The sequence below is a fragment of the Hemicordylus capensis genome, chromosome 5 (genome assembly GCF_027244095.1).
Source record: "Hemicordylus capensis ecotype Gifberg chromosome 5, rHemCap1.1.pri, whole genome shotgun sequence".
NCBI classification, from domain to species: domain Eukaryota; kingdom Metazoa; phylum Chordata; class Lepidosauria; order Squamata; family Cordylidae; genus Hemicordylus; species Hemicordylus capensis.
The window spans coordinates 104,503,671-104,519,282 of NC_069661.1; the positions used below are offsets into that span (position 1 = coordinate 104,503,671).

The 15,612-nt window shown below is 43.0% G+C and overlaps 1 long non-coding RNA gene across 2 annotated transcripts; it reads left to right on the forward strand.

The window, feature by feature from the left end:
* Nucleotides 1–10,477: 10,477 nt before the first annotated feature.
* LOC128327647 (uncharacterized) lies at nt 10,478–15,261 on the forward strand. Of its 2 annotated transcripts, none has more exons than XR_008308716.1 (3): nt 10,478–10,720; nt 12,108–12,187; nt 13,494–15,261. It is a non-coding gene; the product is annotated as an uncharacterized LOC128327647 (long non-coding RNA). The 2 variants fall into 2 exon arrangements; XR_008308717.1 differs by lacking the exon at nt 13,494–15,261 and adding an exon at nt 12,318–12,442.
* Nucleotides 15,262–15,612: the final 351 nt, after the last annotated feature.

Sequence of the window (15,612 nt, forward strand, 5' to 3'; positions counted from 1 at the left end):
TTGATATGCTCAAATTGAGAGAGAGTGGCTGGCAGCAGATTGGGCTTGTGAGACATTCTCAAAGTACCTCTTTGGTCTGGAATCCTATAGGTTCTATACAGGCCACAAATCTTTGGTGCCACTGATAAATTGCAAGGATTTGAATTAGGTGCCAATCAGATACCAGATACTTCTCCTCAGAATGATGCAGTATAAACCCTTCGATGAGTACAACCAAGACAAGGCACTTGTAGTAGCAGATACTTTGTCAAGACATCCACTCAACCTTGTTGATCCTAATCAGCCCAGCTTATAGAGGAAGTTGAGGCCTATGAAGTGACCCTACAAACATCAAAGCTTATTTTAGGCATGTTATTGCAGTGCATAGGCTGTTTAACTGCTGTGGAGCTGGAGCAAAAGGCATTGTATATAAGCAACATTCTAGCTGCACTCAAACCTTTCTTTGTGGATCAGGGGCTCTTACAGAGTCAAATGGACTAGTTCTTTATGGTGACAGAATTGTCATTCCAGCCAAATTGAGACCAAAGTTTCTGGGGAAACTTCCTGAGGGCCACCAAGACATCATTAAATAGAAATCAAGACCTTAAAGCACTGGTTGCACCTGTGAGTTCTGCCAACAGCATAAGCCTTCCCAAAGGAAAGAACTGCTACTAGCAGGGGTGTGCCCGAACCGGTCCGGAGGCCATTCTGGAGGCCTCCGAACTGGTCCGGTTCCGAGCCAGTCCGGTGGCTCGGCACAAAGGGGGGTTGTAGCTTTAAGGGTGGGGGGTAGTACTTAACACCCCCCCCCCCGCCGCTCTTCCCCCTCCGGCGCTGTAGTTTTAGTAAAAGTTTCTGGGGCGGCAGCGTTCCCTCTGCCGCCCCTGGCCCCGTCGTTAGCCCTGCAGAGCTCCAGTAGCCTATACGCATGTGCTTGTTGTGGCGCGTGTGTGCACTCGCCGCCGCCGTGCACGCTCCGTATGCGTCACACGTCTCAGGAACCACCAGGTTCATAGCCATGCCCAGTGGTTCACACAGTATGCAAAAACTGGGCTAGGCTCCCTTGGCCTGATTTTTGCAGACCGTGTGAATAGTATGTTTTTCTAGGTACCTAGAAACTGCACATTTGCCTAATCTTGCAAGATCCACTACCATCAGTTGTTTAAAGAACATAATGGCCAGGTTGGGGTGTCCTGATGAACTTGTTACAGATAATGAGGCTATTCTCACAAGCGTGCAAAACCGGGTTAAGGGAGCCCAGCCCGGTTTTGCTCACTTGTGAGAACCACTGGGCTTCTTGTGAGAACCCAGTGGCTCCACAGCGGCAAGCCTGCCTAAATAGCCACCCATCCACCTGAGGTGAATGAAGCGAACACTCTGTTAACCTCATTTTGCAGACTGTGTGTCCACTGTGGCTACTTACAGTGGACACACAATCGGGAGTGGGACCAGAAATGCACTGCGCACTTTTATGGTGCATTACTGGTGCTCCAGGGGGTGGGGCACCGCACAGCAGCGCTTCCCTTCACCCGACCCCTGGAGCTGCTGGGCGAAGCACGGGCAGATGGCAGGTGAGCCACTGCTTGTCTGGGCAGGTGATCCACCTGCCCAGGGACCAAGGGAGGATCGTCTGCAGGGAGGTAAGCGCTTTCAAGCTTCCTCCCTACAAAAAAAGGGTATCCCTTTTCACTCGGTCATGAGCTTCCATGCCTCATAATTTATGGAGAAAGAGTTTGCTCATCTTGCAGAAAAATACCATTTTTATCACAACCTGTCCCCACTATTCAAAAGCCAATGGGAAAGTACAAAGAGCCGTCCAAACTGCAAGGCTTGAGATATCATCATAAGAAGTATAAGAATCCCCTGCAACACAACAATGGATTGAAATGAAATAAAATTTAGTAGAAGAGGTATGACAGCGAGTGCAGAACAAATATGGTCTTGGTTCCTGAGCCTGTGTACTAAAAGGAAAAGAATTTCACCTACTACAACCAGAAAAAGAACCAGGTGGTGTCGTGGTTAATGTGTTGGAGTAGGAGTGGGGAACCTGGATTCAAATTGCATTCCAGCCATGAAGCCCACTGACTAAGCTTGGGCCAATCACTGTTGTTCAGCCTAGCCTGCCTCGTAGAGTTGTTATGAAGATAAAATGGAGAGGGAAGTGTGTGCCAAAGTGCAGAATATAAATGTAGGAAATGGTCCCTCTGCCCCGGCTCAAATACATTTCTCTCTTTGGCCCAATTCAGGAATTACATGGTAGTGCATACAGATGTTTAGGCATGTGTACATGTTTTTATGCAAATGACAGTACTGATAGGAACTGTCCTACTTTACATGTGTTGAACCAAACGTATGAATAACTGTACGAGCATACAGTTTTGCAAGTGCATATACCATTTACAGATTGCATGTGAGTTGAACAACTACTACAAATATTTATATACCATTTTTCAACAAAAATTTCCAAAGCAGTTTACAAAGGAAAATAAATAAACAAATAAGATGGATCCATGTCCCCAAAGGACTCACAAAAAAAAGAAACCTAAGATCGACATCAGCAACAGTCACTGTCAGCAACACAACAAATCAGCACCCTATTTCTGTGCTGGATGGATAGGGCTGGTTGCTTTCTCACTGATAAATAAAAAGAATCACTACTTTTAAAAGGTGCCCAGTTAGCAGGATGTAATGGCCCAATAACATGTTCTGCCCATTTCCTTTTCTGGTTTTAAATATTGCCTACCTATGCTGTGTAGATAGATAGAAAACTGAAATAAGGGGGGGATCAAATAAATAAATAATAAAAAGCGGGCAAATGAAATGAAAATAAGGCTGAAAAAATTGAAAATAAGGACAAAATGTTCATTGCTTTCAGAAGGCTAAGCAGTTCTTTCTAGGGATGTGCAAACAGCTCCAATGTCAAATGTGTTTGACGTCGAACTGGTTCGGTTCAAACCAAACCAACCCCTGTTCAGTCTGACCCCGGGCTGGACCCCCCTGGGGGTTCACAAGGTGTGTTTTAAAAAAAAAAAATTAAAAAATTTACTCCCTCCGGGGAGTTGTCCAAGGTGATGGTGGTGTGTGTGTGTGTGTGTGTGTCCCGTGGAGGTTCCCCCTCCCCCGCTGGCCTACTTTAGTTCATAAATTGGCTGTTAGGCCATTCTGGCATGACCCAGGCCATGCAGAGGCCCATTGCACAGGCACAGCGGCCTCCAAAATGGCCGTGGCACCAGGGGGAAAGCCCGAAGAATGGCAAAATGGCCGATTTATGGACTAAGGAAGGCTGGGGGGGAGGGGCGTATCTCCGTGGACCCCACCAGTGCCCTGGACAACTCCCTCAGAGGGGCAAGTTTTTTTTTTTAAACCTCACGGACCGAACCAGGGGGGCGGGTTTAAGGGGGTGCCAGGCCAAACTGGCCCGGTCCAGTTTGGGTCCAGTTCAGACTCAAACCAGACCGGACTAGCTGGTTCCATGCACAGCCCTAGTTCTTTCAAGTATTTTACATAGAACATGGTCTACCATTCATAAACATTTCCAAAAGAATTTCAGTTCTTAAGTTAAGGCTTTCTGTTTGTGCATAAAAATTAATCCTTTCTCAAGTGAAGGATTATCTAACTGCACACAGTAATAATCACTTTTGTCTTATGTATGTCAGACTTAATAAGTCCGAAGTACGTCTAAATAAAAGAGTGTCTTTCAATGGATTAGTGGATTAGTGTATACTCACATGGGTGGATGCCACATTTCATGCCTTTTGGTTGTTTTTGAGTTCATTGCTGACAATCAACAATTTGCATGATTTTGAAGCTGCTCGAAAAGAAAGGAAAGGACAATGATGGCTACTCACCATATTGATAAATCAAAAGTTAATTCCTCTGCATCCTTAACTGAAATGAAGCCCAGGTATGTGCAACTGCATTTTTTTTTTTTTTGCCTCTATCTCTTGGCAACACTTCCCCTCCTTCTGCTGTTTCACTACATTGCCAAAGTTTAACTTTAACATGGCTCCATGACTGGAAGTAACCCCCCACTGGGAGAACTATGGCTTAAAATCTAGTTGCTTTTGGAAAAATTGTCCTGTCTGCTTATGCTGCATTTCAAAGTGCCTCCACCTTGCTGCTTTTTAGGGAGTCAGCAGGATGTCCGTTGGGCTCGCCACCATCACCTCTAGTTGGGCTTTCAGAAAAAGTGATCTGCTCTTTGCAAGTGGGTTGTGCCCTCCAGGCTTAGACTGTAGCAAGGTGTAAATGGCTTTATTTAGTAGTAGTTTGATGAATAAAATAAAATATCATTAAATAAATAAATAAATTGCACATAATGTATTATTCAGTTGCTAATGTTCAGTATGCTGACAAAGTGGAATAATAAATTTCCTAGGCTACCCTGTTTGAAAAATCTTCCTTTATCAAGGTAACAAAGGTTAATTCAGTGATGGCTGGGGTGGTGGTGGTGGTGGGCAGAGTGGAACATGGGAACATAGGAAGCTGCCATATACTGAGTAAAACCATAGATCCATCTAGCTCCGTATTGTCTTCACAGATGGGCAGCGGCTTCTCCAAGGTTGCAGGCAGGAATCTCTCTTGGCCCTATCTTGGAGAGGCCAGTGAGGGAACTTGGAATCTTCTGTTCTTCCCAGAGTGGCTCCATCCCCTAAGGGGAATATCTTACAGTGCGCACACATCAAGTCTCCTATTCATATGCAACCAGGGTGGACTCTGCTTAGCTAAGGGGGCAAGTCATGCTTGCTAGCTACCACAAGACCAGCTTTCCTCTCTGGAAGGCAGAGTATACCTTTAACTCCTGTTAATCTTTACCTTTAACTTGCTGTGCTGACCCCTCGAATGGCCACCACACAAGTGGTGAATGGCAGGGGCAGGGAAAGTATTCATTCATTGTCCAATGAATGCCCATTGGGGGGTGTTTCGGATTTGAGCCAAAAACAAAGCAGGAAAAAAAAACCCAAAACGCTCAACCCTATACAGCATGGATACTTTCTTCATATGATTGACTGAATCAATCATCAACTGGGCATCTGTTCTATCAAGAGAAACTCTCATAAACAAAATTAAATCCAAGACCATCAGTGAGGAATCTATTCCATTTGTGGCTGACTTTCACCCTGCTTCACTTCACTAAGGTAAAGTAAAGTTGTGCCCTCGAGTAGGTGTTGACTCCTGGCGACCAGAAAGCACAGAGCCATGTGGTTTTCTTTGATAGAATGCAGGAAGGGTTTACCATTGCCTCTTCCATAGCAGTGTGAGATGATGCCTTTCAGCACCTTCATATTTCGCCGCTGCCTGATATAGGTATTTCCTATATTCTGGAAAATATACCAGCGGGGATTCGAACCAGCAACCTTTTGCTTGCTAGGCAAGTCATTTCCCTGCTGCACTATTAGGTGGCCTTGCCTCACTTCATTACCACCAAGCAAACAAGTCAGCTAACCAGTGTTCCCTCTAGCAGGGATTCCCAGATGTTGTTGACTACAACTCCCAGAATCCCCAGCTGCAATGGCTTTTGCTTGGTGATTATGGGAGTTGTAATCAACAACAGCTGGGAATCTCTTTTATTCTTAACTTCTTTAAAAAGCCATAAGTAACCCAACTTTGATTGCCCTTTGAGATTGCGAGCCACCTAATTTGTAGAAACTAATGGTAAGAGCATATCCCCTGCGTTTATTTATGAGAGAGACCACCACATTCAGAAGTACAGTTAAATCTATTGCATCAACCAAACATCACCTGTACTCCTGGTAATGCAATTTACCTCAAAGAATGCAAATATACAGGATATCAGATGCAATATGTTGGGGAAACATCCACAGATGAAAACTCATTTTAGAACCCATAAATCTGCTATCATCACATACACTCAAAATGGAATAATTGGTTGCAGAATACTTCAGCTCCAATTAGCATACTTTATCTGATTTGGCAATATTTGCTGTTGAGCAACCCTTCAGAGCAGAAATGTTGGACAGGAGGGGTAATTATTGGATCTACAAGCTGAGAACTCTAACACCATTTGGTCTCAATTTGGAAGACAATGAATGAACCTCCGCTCAATTATGCGACCACCTGTCAATCATTTTCACCAATCTTACCTGCACAGAACTCTTCAGCTACAACATTCTTAACTGATATCACAGAGCTACTTTTAAAGCCAGCAGTTGTTGATGAAGGCAGCAATCAAAACATCCAACATATAAGTCCCTCTATTTAATGCTAGTGTCAATCTCCTATATGTGACAGGAAGCAATGCATGTGCCATTCTACCTTCAATTGTCTTAAAAGCTATTCTGTGTCTCCAGCCTGAGCCAGTAGCTCATCTTTTCCCCATATAATTTGAAACTCTTTTGAGAAATGGTGCTAGCCTTATCAGAATTCATTACATTGCCTTTGAAATTCTTACAGATGTCCATCAGCAGAACATTCCCCCCAATTTCACATTAGGGGAAATTTGGTCATAACTTTGTATTCCTAACCTTACCTGAGAAATTCAGCTAATCTTTTCAAAATTAATTTTTGCTTCTCTCAGTTCTAGTGAATATTTATTTGAGCAGGGCTTTCTCAACTTTCTATGAATGTCACTTTGAGCAAAATTAGGGGGGCAACAACAGTTTTTATGCCAAAGAGAACTTCCTATTTCTTCCCATTGTTTCTTCCACCCCTTTACTAATATTTTTTGTGTCTCACTGATCAATCTTTTCTTCACAGAGTTCAGAAGCTTATATGTGGGGTCCTGTGCCTCTATCCAGGAACTGGCTGCAGGCAAATTTGCTTAGCTCTTGAGATGGAACTATCTCAGATGCCTTCAAACCATTTTTTTAGGTCTCCAAATATTGCATGTCTGTTGCATTAGTGCTATCCCAGGTGCTATGTAAATTTAGGGGTTGTGGGGAGGACAGACAGATGTCTACTTCCACTTTCAACCCAATGGTATCTACAGTTTTCCTGGTACACTAAACCTGGAAACAAAGCTTGGATTAAAACATTTCAAATCCAGTTTAACTGTGAAATATTAAATGTAAAACTGAATGACAGGGGATTCTTAAGTAAAACTAAACCTTTTCTCTCTCCCTAACAGTGTGAAAGTAATGGCACATTTAATCAGAGAATATGACATGCCATAAAATGTTAGACAAAGTTTATTCTAAACGTCATTACTCATTTTTATGAAAGACTGTTCTGTTCTGTCACATCTCAAGTTGTTGGGAAGTTAGCCAATGCCAACCCATGCTTGAATAAACTTACCGTACTCTTTGTGTCTGCTGCAGAAAGAATGTCAACCCCTAGCTGCATCTCCTCCGGTATTATAGGGGCCCATTAGAATGGTCCACCCGAGAAGGTTATTGGATCCAATAGGGTTCTAAGAAGCCTTGGAGGGATTTAGTGTTGGCTCTGCCAGTGATCCTGTTGATGCTCTGGTGGAGAATTGGAACAGCAAGCTCATCAGGGCAGTAGACATGATTGTACCTAAGCGTCCTCTCCGACCCCCTTCAAAATTGGCCCCTTCGTATACAGAAGACCTACGGGGGCTAAAGCTCTGAGGTAGACAACTGAAGAGCATGTAGAGGAAGACTTGACTCGAATCTGACAGATTACAACATAGAGTGCATTTGAAGATCTATGCTCTGGCAATATGGGCGGCAAAGAAGTGATTCTTTTCAGCCCGTATTGAGTCCGCAAGTTCATGTCCAGTGGAGTTGTACAGGGTTGTGAGAGGGCTAGTGAGTGCCCCTCCTCGCTTGAATCATAATTTGGAACCATCTATCACCTGCTGTGATGTGTTTAATGATTTCATTGTGGATAAAATATCTCGTATTCAAGCCGACTTGGATTTAGACCCCATAATTACTGCAGTGTCTGAATCAGAGGTGTCCATTGACTCCTCTTATGTGGTTAAGATGGATCAATTTCAGTTTGTGATTCGTGAGGATGTGGACAAGCTTCTTGGAGCGATGCGGCCTACCACTGTTCTCTTGACCCTTGCCCGATGTGGCTAATACTATCTGGCGGGGAGGTTGTTGTAGAAGGCCTGGTAGATATAATAAATGCTTATCTGAGAGAGGGCAGGGTGCCTCCTTGTCTTAAGGAGGCAATTATTAGACCACTTCTGAAGAAGCCTGCCCCGGATTCCTCAGTGTCGAGCAACTACAGGCCTGCCTCCAACCTTCCATGGCTGGGCAAGGTAACTGAGACGGTGGTGGCCTCCCAACTCCAGGCAGCCTTGGATGAAACTGATTATCTAGACCCATTTCAGACCGGCTTTCGGGTGGGCTATGGGGTGGAGGCTGCCTTGGTTGGCCTGATGGATGATCTCCAATTGGGAATTGACAGAGGAAGTGTGACTCTGTTGGTCCTTTTGGACCTCTTGGCAGCTTTCGATACTATCAACCATAGTATCCTGCTGGAGCGTCTGAGGGGGTTGGGGGGTAGGAGGCACTGCTTTGCAGTGGCTCCACTCTTACCTCTCGGGCAGATTCCAGATGGTGTCTCTCAGGGACTGTTGTTCTTCAAAAACTGAACTTCAGTATGGTGTCCCTCAGGGCTCCATATTGTCTTCGATGTTGTTTAACATCTACATGAAACCGCTGGGAAAGATCATCAGGAGATTTGGTGCAGCATGTTATCAGTATGCTGATGGCACCCAAATCTATTTCTCCATGTCAACATCATCAGGAGAAGGCATAACCTCCCTAAATGCCTGCCTGGAAGCAGTGATGGGCTGGATGAGAGGTAACAAACTGAGACTGAATCCAGATAAGACAGAGGTACTTATTGTGCAGGGTCGGAACTTGGGAGATTATTTTGATCTGCCTGTTCTGGATGGGGTCACACTTCCCCAGAAGGAACAGGTACGCAGTCTGGGGGCCCTTCTGGACACAAAACTCTCCCTGGTGTCCCAGATTGAGGCAGTGGCCAGAGGTGCCTTTTATCAGCTTTGGGTGATACGCCGGCTGCGTCCATTTCTTAAGATAAATTACCTCAGAACAGTAGTACATCTGCTGGTCACTTCCAGACTTGACTACTGCAGTGCACTCTATGTGAGGCTCCCTTTGTATGTAGTCCGGAAACTGCAGTTCATCCAGAATGCGGCGGCCAGATTGGTCTCTGGGTCATCTCGGAGAGACCATATCACTCCTATCTTAAAACATCTACACTGGCTGCTGGTAAGTTTCCAGGCAGAGTACAAAGTTTTGGTTATAACCTATAAAGCCCTAAACAGCTTGGGCCCTGGGTATTTAAGAAAACATCTTCTTAAACAAATAAAACCACACCGCCTATTGAGATCATCTGGAGAGGTTCGTCTGCAGTTGCCACCTGCTCATCTGGTGGCTGCTCGGGGACAGGTCTTCTCCATTGCTGCCCCAAGGCTTTGGAACACACTTCCTGCTGAAATAAGAGCCTCCCCATCTCTTACAACTTTTAAAAGGGCAGTCAAGACACATCTGCTCACCCAGGCTTTTAATTAGATACTGTTTTAATTGTGTTTTAATAGTTTTAAATTTTAAATTTTAATTGTTGAAATGTTTTAATCTTTAATTGTCTGTTTTTATTGTTTTGTAAACCGCCCAGAGAACTTGTGCTTTGGGCTGTATAGAAATGTATAAAATAAATAAATAAATAAATAAATAAATAATTATATTTAGTATTGTTGTAAGTGTTGGAAAGGTGCTTCACTGATCTGGTAGGGGTTTTCAGCATAGCTGACAGCACATGTTAAACCCTAAACTGTCATATTTGTTATATAGTTGCTATTCACAGTGGTTTATTTATTTATTTATTTAAAATATATATTAAATTGTTAGTTTTAAAAACTGGGTGTGTTTTAGTTGACCTATTAATTTTATATTGTTTAGTGCTTTATCTGTTTTACTTATTTGCTTTTAACTTTATACTGGTTTTTAATTCTTTTATTGTTCTGCTATTGTTATAAGCCATCCTGAGCTGTATTGTACTAAAACATGAATGTTTTAAATAAATACATTTAAAAATTGCACTAAAGGCTGGAGACATTGCATTTGGGGTTCTTCTTGCTAGAATAAATTGGTGCAAATACTTCATTATTTGACCCTCATAACTTTACTCCATCTTTTGACACCAAAGGAAGCTCAAACCATCTTAAAACCTACTTAAAGAACACTTAAGTGTGTCTATAAATAAAACAGATTAAATCAGGCCATTTAAATGGCCACAGTGGAAAGAAAGCAGCATTGTTAAGACCTTAAAATACCTTCTGAAATAAAAAATGTTTCAGCCAAACATCTGAAACAAGGTCCACAATGAGAGTGCTGCTGCTTGTCCTCATCTATCTCCTATTTGAGAAATGGCCATATTTGCACGTAACGTGGAAATGTGGGTTCTCTGGACCAGTGTTCCCTCTAACAGGGATTCCCAGTTGTTGTTGACTACAACTCCCAGAATCCTCAGCCAAAGGCCATTGCAGCCTTTGCAGAACACTGCTCTGGACCTGTGGTTCCACTCTCCCCTCCCCCTGCTCTCCCATCTGAATTTGGACGTCATGGAGAACTCCCTGCAGAGAGGAAAAGAAACTGGCTGCCTGGACTTCCTTCTTGACTGAAGGATGACCCCAGCGGCCAATAACAGGTGGGGAGAGGGAGGAGCTTCCTCCCTAAACTTTGGTTGCCGACAAAGGAGACTGTGGTGTTGCGTTTAAATGTAATGCTGGCAGCACAGACATGGAGGTGAAGGCAGTGCAACTCACTACAAACTAAAGGTACAAATCAGAGTCTGGGGAGGGGAACCATGGGTCCATTTTGGTTGCATGCATTCAGATGTACACAAAATTCAACTGGTGGCCCATTTACCTCCAGTTTCACGTCCAAATGTGGCCATAGTGGGCTGTTTTGATGCATATCCTAAGTCTTTAAAACAAAGCAGGGTGTGTGGGGACTGAATGAACACACTAATGTGATAAATCATCACTTAATTGCCTTCTGCCAACTGCACAGCATATTGTGTGTAGACCTTCTTCAAGTTAATGAAATATACCATTGTCGTGAGTGGGATTAAGAATGTATCCTTTAGCTATATTATTTGTAAAGATTAACTTTGGTTTTCTGTTGGGGTGAAACATTTGGTGCAGCTATTATCTGCACCAATTTAATTTTACAATTAGAAATAAAAAATTACAAACCAGTACAAATTCAGATGATGAGGATTATAAGACATTTATGAGCTGGTTAGCAAGGGTAATATTTGCTAATTTTTAAGATTCAGCTCTTTGATGAATGTAAACTTTAATTAAAACAATTTCAAACAAGTCTTGTTAACACTTGTGGGAATACCTGTGGTCTACTATAAAGTGTTGGTTGTTCATTGAGGCTAGCTTTCTTATTGGTGTAGTAATTTCTGGACACATGAACGAAAAGTATCCTGTTGATATCAAGTTAAAAGTGTTTTTAAAAGGCCTGGTTCTGCCAGATATATTTTATGGATTCCTGTGGGCTCATCCCAACACTCGCTAAGGAGCCAAAGCTCAATAACAGAGCATATGGTTTGCTCATATGATAGCAGCCTCCTATAATATTGCCTTAGGAACATATGGGTTGCATTCATGTGGAGGTGTTTCTGGGTTCTGCACTTGGGAAGGCATGGGGTCCCTAGGATTTTTTAAATGGTGGCAGCAGTTTTTTGAGCTATGCCACCCCTAATTGTTGCAGGAACTGTTCTGTGATAGGCTGTTCCTGTGCCACCAGGAAAAAAGCCAAGAAGAACTGCTCAGTCTCCAGAAAATTGCTCAAATACTTTTATCATTGCACAATATTGTTATCTGTGAATAATGCTTTCCAATTGTTTAGAAATTAATTTTGTTGCGTCATACAAACTTCTTGCTAATTTGAGTTTTTTGTAATTAGCATAATCGTTCTCCTTGATTTAGTTCTGCTTAATTAATCTTTTAAATTAGGTCTAGAAACTTTAATTGCTTTAATCAGTAAATTAATCAATACACACAGTATTTTTAAAATTAATTTCGAGGAAACTATGGGGTTCCTCAGTAAGGAGGTCAGCTCCTTTTGTGAACTAATTATACACCCTTGAACATTCCTCCAGATGCCTTACAATTCAAAGGGGATCCACAGGTGTCCAATCTTGTTTTGCAGGAGAGAGCCCATGAGGCAAGGTGATGTTGGAGGACCAACAGAGAGCTTGGAGAAACAAGTTGCTCCAACATCAGTCAGAGGTAGGCTGAGCTCCCTAATACCTCTGAACTCCAGTTACTCCTAGGTTGTGCCTCACTGTCTGGAAAGTGGAAGACTTAAAGGGGCTTTCTAGCCCTCTAGCCTCTGGCTTTCCTCTTCCTCTCTTTCTAGGGCTGCCAAGTCTGACTGAAGTTATTCCAGAGATATTTCACAATATCAAGCCATTAAAGTTTCCAGCTTGCTTTCAATAGTATCTTGGAGATTGATGCCAATTCCTGGAGATAACACACCAATCCTGGGGTGATGACAACCTAACTCTATCCAGTTCTGTCTAGCCTCCTGCTGGTACTGACATGCAGATACTGGGGACCATCAGCATGTGGGAGGAGTTGGCTTTTGAGAGGGGGTACTTAGGCTTTGGGGGTGCCATTTCTGGGGTTCCTGTATGGGGGACACATGTATGGATTCCCCCCATACATCCACTGTTGGGGTCTGGTCCTATCTCTTCAGACTCTGTGTTGCTAACTTGCTACTCAGGGTGGGGATCATGACAATGGGTTCCATCCTCCCACCCTTAGAAGAAGGGATAGGTCTAGAAGGAAGAGAGTCTGCCTTTATCCTACATCCCTTTTTCCTTCTCCCTGAGCTTGAACATTTCCACTCCCTGTCGATGTCTTCTTGTAGGGTAGTCCTCTTCATCTTGCTCCTGTCCAACGATAAATTTATTTATGACATTTATCTACTGCCTTTCTTCTAAAGTACTTAAGGTAGTCTGCAGTCTAAATTATTGACTTACAGTCTAAAAGACACAGTACAATAGGAAGAAAGTACATGGAGGAAAGAGGAAAATAAGCAAATTCTGGTACCAACACGTTGAAATTGTTACATAATGATGTTACATAATGACTCATTGGAAAGGTCATTGCAATAGGCAGTTTGGTGAGGGGACTAGAGACAGGGCCTTTTCAGTTGTGGCCCCTCAGCTTTGGAATGCCCACCCTGAAGAGCTTCACCATGCTCTTGTGTTTTTAAGAAACAACTTTTAAAACCACATCTTTTAAAAGAGGCTTTTAAATGCCCCTTCTGTGGTTATATCTTGTAGGTTCTTTAGTTTTTAGTTTTTAGAAATCTCAATTTTTAGCTTTTAAATTTTTTTAATCTGTAGTTTAATACTGATTGTGGTTTTTAACCTGACTTTTAACTTGTTTATTTAACTTAGTTAATTTTATTGCTTTTATTGTATATTGCATCTGTTTTATTATTGTGAGCTGCCCCAAGCAGTAGTGAACTGGGGGGGGGGGAATAAATATTTTAATTAATTAATTAATTAATTCCCTTCCATTTCAGAGACTCAATGAAGGGGGGCCTTGCTGCCTCACTTCTCATTCAGATGGAGTTGAGAAGAATAGCCGTTAAGGGAGGAAGTTCTAAGATTGCAGGAACCAAATGACATTTGATGCCAACTGAGCAGATATAGGAAGCCTGCCTGCATTGCATGCTCTTTATCCTCCCTGGGCTTCCTCCACCTCATGGAAGTCATCAAGGACTCACTTCTCAGAGGACATGTGTCTCTGCTACTGCAGTAACGGAACCATGGTTTTCTGCTCCAAAAAGTCCAGCACTGGGCTAAGTCTGTGGCCCCATTCACACATAACGGGAAATTGGAGTTAAATGGCGCAGAGGTTGGATTTCTTGTATGTCCAAATGCATGCAGCCTCTGCCCCATTGGAAAAGCAACCCGAGGTTTCCCTCCCCAAACTCCAGTTTCAACCCTTGGGATGTTGTAAGTTTTGCTGCTCCAACCTGAGATTAGCAGCTGGCTGCTGTACGTCCAAATGCAGAACTTAAGGCTGGATTCTCTGAAACCAGAGCTGAGGGAGAAAGCTCCTCCCTCTCTCTGTACCAATTGGCTGCAGAGGCGTTCTTCCTTCTGGACTTCCAGGCCAAAGTCCAGGGCCTCCACAGCCCCTGGGGCCCCCCAGGTGCACCTCTGATTGGCTGCTACAGCTGACCTTCATGTGAAGGAGGAAGCCCGGCAGCCAGTTTCCCTGCCTGCACAGCCAGTTTCCCCTCCTCAATGCAGTCTCCCTAACAGCAGTTTCGGTCCTGGGTGATATGTCTGAATGTGGACAGGTAAGCACAGTGTGGGGGGCGGGAATCGCAGGTCCATTGGACCCTCGGTTCCGCGTTACGTGAAAATGCGGCCTGTGGCCTCATTGTCTAGGCCTAGATGGGGCTTTTCACTGCCATATGTTGTGGCACTGTCTGAAGAGAATCCCCAGATCTAACTCTGTTTGTAATTGCATTATGCACTTCTTTCAGTATCTTAAAAACAAACAAACAAACAAACACCCTGCACAGATGCTTTTGTAATATGCAGACATATTGAAATGTAAGCTGAAAGCACAGAAATCCCACACGTTATTCTAGTAACCTGTTTCTGAATCACAACTAGACAGGGGTAATCATCTCAGTGTCATAATGTTGATCATATGTTCATTTCTAGATGCACTCCTTTGAGTAAAAAAGGAGGAAAATAACTTTGCTAGCTACAGTTTGGATAGATAGATAGATATAGTGTGTGTGTGTATTACGTATGTGTGTATGTATGTATCTATTTCTATATCTATATAATTACTGAGGAAGAAATGCAGGTTCTCTTTTGTGATAAGTGTACATTGGCAATCATTAAAGACTGACCTAAGTGGAGTCAGGATTGCACCCTGGGAGAAATCCTACTCTCTCTTAACAGCAAAGCTTATAATAAATTGAATGGTGTCAGGATGTGACTTTGAGATCAATCTGCTTAGTAGAGTCAGAATTACTAATAATGTGTGATTTCAACAAGAACTAATTAGATTTAATTGCACTTAATTAAGAAGCAAAGTAAATTGTTATCTTCAAATGTTGGAAACAAAGTCCCTTGGAATACAGAGGGCAAAAAGCACATTTCATAACCACAGTGTTTTATCTTTTGTATTCCTGATCATGAATACATCACAATAGTGCTGAGATTTAGGATTTCAGAGATTCACCCAGGCTCATCCTTATAAAACTGGATGCAGTACTCACATTCCAGTGATGAGCAAATTAAATTAATATACACTGCAATTGTTAAGTAAGCAAAATAAATGTCGAATGGTAATATAAAACATTAAATGAGGTGGCTGATATGAAGTGCAGCATTACGGCTCTGTAACGCTGTGCCCCGTGGCTGCTGTAGAGTCAAAACAGCCCGGACAATGGAGAGAAGCACCAGCATTGGGGCTGTGTTCTGACTCTGCAGCAGCCCCAGAGTGCAGCATCAGAGAGCCATAACCACCATAGCACTTTCCAGATTAGCCGCTCAACAGCAGCAAAATGCTTCCGTTCAGCCAAATCACATCCAAAACATAAATAGCCAAGCACCCATTAGGGGGAGCAGTCTCGCGAAAACTAACAACAACAAAAACCAACAACTTGTTTA